The sequence below is a fragment of the Labeo rohita genome, chromosome 16 (assembly GCF_022985175.1).
Source record: "Labeo rohita strain BAU-BD-2019 chromosome 16, IGBB_LRoh.1.0, whole genome shotgun sequence".
Lineage (NCBI taxonomy): Eukaryota > Metazoa > Chordata > Actinopteri > Cypriniformes > Cyprinidae > Labeo > Labeo rohita.
In genome coordinates, this window is record NC_066884.1 from 25,365,040 (window position 1) to 25,370,309 (window position 5,270).

General features: G+C 35.0%; 1 pseudogene; it reads left to right on the forward strand.

Moving 5' to 3' along the window:
- Positions 1 to 1,604: 1,604 nt before the first annotated feature.
- LOC127178628 (uncharacterized) lies at positions 1,605 to 3,682 on the forward strand (annotated as a pseudogene).
- The last annotated feature ends 1,588 nt before the right edge of the window (positions 3,683 to 5,270 follow it).

Genomic DNA, 5,270 nt, shown 5'->3' on the forward strand with positions numbered 1-5,270 from the left:
TGCAGATGACACACACATTTATCCAGTGTTCGAATTGAGGTGGGGCTGGGGGGATCCGGGACACAATTCGAACACTGCATTTATCTTCTGCTTATGGTTGGATATGAGCAGTTTTTACAGTCCCTGTTGCAGTATCTAGATGAGGTTAAAGGTTGGCTCTCAAAAAAATTTTCTTCAGCTTAAGGAAAAACCTGAGATCATAATATATGGTCCTTCTAAGGCTAAAGAGAAGATAGCCAACACTCTTGCCCCCTTAACAATGACAGTGAAAGACAGTGTGAGAAATCTTGGCATCATAAAAGATTCATCTCTCAGTTTTGATAAACAGATTAATTTGGTTAAAAGAAGCATTTTTTATAAGCTTAGAATTATCTTTAGTTTTAAAGACTTAGAGATTGTTATTCACACGTTTATTACTTCACAACTGGACTACTGTAACTCACTTTATGTAGGGATCTGTCATTGGCAATCTCGATTGCAGCTCGTGCAGAACACCACAGCTAGGCTTCTGACCGGTGCAAAAAAGGGAACACATTATTCCAGTGCTATCGTCTCTCCACTGGCTACCAGTCAGGTATAGGGTTGATTTTAAGATTTTATTATTGGTTTTTAAAGCTTTACACAATTTGTCCCCAAATTATATTAGCAACCTATTAGGATCTCGCACACCAGCTAGGTCACTTAGATCAGTAGATCAGTTGTTGACTGTCCCTCAGTCAAAAAAGAAGTTAAAAGGTGTCCGCACCTTTTCAGTAGTAGGTCCACAATTATGGAACAGTCTTCCATTGTATAATTGGCAGACTCCGTCTATAGAGGTTTGGCAGTTGAAGACACATTTTTTTAGTTTGGCTTTGAAGTAGGGAAAGTTTGATTTGGGAACATTTTACAAATGTTTGTTTGACTTGTGTGTAAGTTTGTGTGTGTGTTTTATTTTTATCCTAAATTTTGTGAAGCACTTTGGGCAACAACGCTACAATTAAATATGCCAAATAAATAACTTAAGTTGAAGTTGAATGTTCAGCAAAGAAATGTAAAAAATATATACAAGTATTTCTACTTTTAGTTCTTTATTCATTTATAATATATATATTTTTTGTATGTATTTATACATATTAATGTGTGTGTGTGTGTGTGTGTGTGTGTGTGTGTGTGTGTGTGCATAAGAAATGTATTAGATCACCATATAATATAAGGTTTGTGCCACAGCTCCCTTAAACTAACAGATTACCCAAAACATTTTTATGTAATGGTAATGTGGTGTATAATGTAATGGTTAAGCATGTGTAAGATTTTTAGTCACAGTAGTGTTTCAGATGCTAAAATATAATGGTTGTTATCCACAAACAATCTTGTTTTACAAGGAAGAAAAAAAGGAGTAAAGCACTTTATTTTTTTTATTTTTTTATTTTTTTTTTCAGATCTCCAATTACAGTTTTTTACTTGCAGTCCTTAATGGAAAAACTATATATATATATATATATATATATATATATATATATATATATATATATATAGGCAAATACAAAGTGAGACTTTCTCATTTCAAATTCCATCTTTTTTTTTTTTTTTTTTTTTTTTTTTTTTCGCAGGAACAGAAAAGAATCATGAATTCCAAAATCTTAAAATGTACTCAAAGTCTTACTACTGCTGAGGACATGAGGAACCAAACCAAACTTATGATGCAACCCTATGCCAACTGGGAGGAGTATCTGACTCCAGCACCTCTATCTATAGCCATCCTGGGAGAGCTGGTTTTCATCTCGTCCTCAACAGATTTCTCTATCAATAAAAATCCACGCAAATGTGGTTCATCAAATACCCTGATTCCTTTCGCGCTTGCCTCATGCAAGTGTGTAACTCTGGTTGGTGGGCATTTAACGAGGCCCATAAGAGCATGGATCAGATTCGCCTGCATACTTCCCAAGTTCCAGATTACATGAAAACTGCTGTGAAGATTCTGTTCCAAGGTGATGATGAAGTTGTCAAAGCACATCTTCCTGATCAGCTGGAAAATATCAGAGTCATTGCAGATGAATGCCTTAAGTTGTCTGATGCAACTGAAAAACGTTTCACTGATGTAATCAGTATCATTCAAGAGCTGCTAGAAGCATGTGTGAATGCAGAGCACTTCTGTGGGGAAGAGTTGGAAGCAATCAAGAAGAAATTAGAAGAGAACCAAATGAGGAAGAAGTCAGCTGAAGAAATCAAGACAAGGACTGAGAGCGCAGTGAAGGGAATGAAGGAGGAGCTGGATCAGGCTCAAGAGAGCTACAAGAAAGCTCTGGATTCGCTTCCTAGGGGATGGGAAATGATAGGAATGGATGTTGTGAGTGCTTTCACATAAAGTGTTACAACTGTAATTCAAGGAATGGCATCTGTTGTTACTCAACCAGCGAATTTGGTGCGTTCTGCAGCAACACAGCTATCTGATGTCATGGCCCACATTACATTTCAGGAAGGTAAAAAGGATGTGGTAGCTGAAATAGAAGTATATAGTAGGTCGGCTGAAATTTTGGCTTGTGCACAGAATATCCAGAAAGCAATGAATGTGAATAGTGAGGAAGATGACATTGACTGGACAAAACTATATGATCAGAAGAACAAAACTGCAAAAACAGATTACTTGGCAAAGCAGTTTAAAAGAATCAATGAAACTTTAAAGAAAATTCTTGACTGCCCACCAAAGAAACAAGCTCAGAAGTTATGCGAAGATGGTGTGAAAATATGCAAAAAGCTTGCACAATATGCACCAGATGGCAAACGTGACAAAGTCAAAAGCAATGAGGTAATAAAAGAGGTCTTGGATCTGGTTGAGTCAGCTCAAATTTTTGATTGCAAAAGCAAGAACATCACAAAGTCTCCAGCCATTTCTCCAAAACCACCAATGATGTATAAAGAAGAACAGAAGTCAGAGAACACAAGTGCTTCTCAAAGGGTCACAGAGAATGCAAGATTTGTTATAGAGCAGAACCGAGCTGAGCTGAAAAATGCAAGAGAGACTTATGAAAAGTGTGTGGAGAACCTAGAGAAGAACCAGAAGGAACTAACTGATATCTTGGTTACTATGAGAAATTGTGAACTGAAGGAGATTGACTTTAAAACTACTATAAAGATGTTGGTCAAAGGAATGGATGCCATGGGAAGAGTAAAGGAGCAGTGGGAGAAGATGGTTCACTTCTTTCAGATGGTTTCCAACATTGTGAAAACCAGCCTGAGCAAAACTCTCACAAACTTTGTCTCCACATCAGAGAAAACACAAGCCCTCTCCTACAATGAAAAGCTCTTCTCAAAAGATCTGCTCTACACTCAAGCCTTCCAAGCCTGTAACATTGCTAGTCTGGTCCATATGATCTCTGCAACATACACAGATGTTTCCAACAAGTACCTGATGGACCGTGTCAGTTCACTGGGCAGACTGATGGCTATGGATAAAAGTAAACCAGAATTCGAGCAAGAGCGAACACAGCTCCAGAACGGCTGTGATGAGGCACAAAAAGGCATCTTAAGGCTTGTCCTGAAGAATAAAGATGAGTATGACCAGAAGAGCACCGCAAGATTGAAAAAGATTGATCGAGAATTGCTTGCCATTCTACCTGCTGCTCCTCCAGAACAAATCAAGAGTATTCAAAAGGCTGTTCAGGCTGGATTCAGTAAGGAAGAAGAAGAAGAAGCATACATCTGAGATAATGTGCTGAGGTAATGTGTATTTTCTACTTTTACATTGATAAGCACCAGATGATAACATAGTTCAGACTGAAGCTTTGTTTTTCTTTAACATGTAGTCATGATAGATTGTTTTAGACAATCACGTTCTTACAGCTATTAAGAAATATTTTATTAAATAATGTTATTTGACATTGTTTCTTCAGATAGGGTTGTCATAGTTGTTTTAAATTGTCGTGAATCAAGACATTTAACTAAAGACACATCATGAAGTAAAATTTTATATTAAATATCATCTGATATTAATTTGACTTCAACACTGTCAGTGTGATAGCTTTGTTATTTAAAATGTATTAGGATTTCTGGATTTAAATAACTGTGTATATTTCTTTTTAGAATATTTGAGACAAGACAAAAGCCTCTTCTTTCAAAATCAGCAACCATTCCTGTCATCGATCAACATCTGCATTCTCTCCCACCCCCCAGGATTAAGTGCTAAAAATGGTAGAATATCTTTTTGAGTATATGGGATTTAGTGGGATTTTACTTATGGTGTTTTGGATTTCTCTTTGAGTTTAGATATTCTTATGTTTTCTTTTCCTTTAAGAGCGTATTTCTGTTTAGACATTTACTCTGTGTTACTGAAGTTTTATTGTTCTGATATTGTCTTCTGCTTCTTGATTTTGAACTCATCTACTTGTCATTGTTTGGTTGTTCCTAATTATCGGCCATGATTTAATCTTGAAAAAAATCTGTAACACTTTAGGATATGGTTCCATTTAATACCATTAGTGAATTATGTTAGTTAACATGGACCAACAATGAAAAATACTTCTAAAGCATTTATTAGTTAATGTTAATTTTAACATGTAGTGATACAGTTTTTAAATCAAAATTTGAATCTGTTAACATTATTTAATGGACCTGAGAACTAAGAGTGAACAGAGATGTTGTGAACTAGCATTAACAAAGATTAATAAATGTAACATATTTACTGCTTATTGTTAGTTAATGCATTAACTGAAATTAACTAATGGAACCTTATTTCTAAAGTGCTGCCAAAAGGCTATATCTTATCTAAAAGTTTTTCTGTTCTAATAACCTGATTTTACATTTAAGGCTTTTAGTAGTGATTGTTATCAAAGCAACTAAAAAATAAATGTTGATCATTATATCAAACTACTTCTGAGTTTTTATTTATTTATTTTTTTGTTTGTTTGTTTGTTTGTTTTGTTTTCTTAATCTATGTATGCATTTCAACTGATTATATTAATCATCGCTAACAATAACATTTAGTGATGAAAATATGTTAATATCAACTGGGAACCTAGGCATGGACAGAAGGATGAAGAAGATGTTATAATGATTCAGCCACAATAATTAAACTAATAATAATAATAAATTATAATTTCTGTGTCCTTTTAACAATAACTGTCTTGAAGCTTCACAAAATTGTTCTTTTGCAAGTATTTATGGCCAAGGCAACTCAAATATGTGCAAATGACACAATGCATATCCAGACGTTTTTAAAAATGGAAAGAGTAACCTGAAAAGTCACCTGAAGTCCAGGCCTATATTTGTAATGGATTTTGTTCTTTTAAAACAAA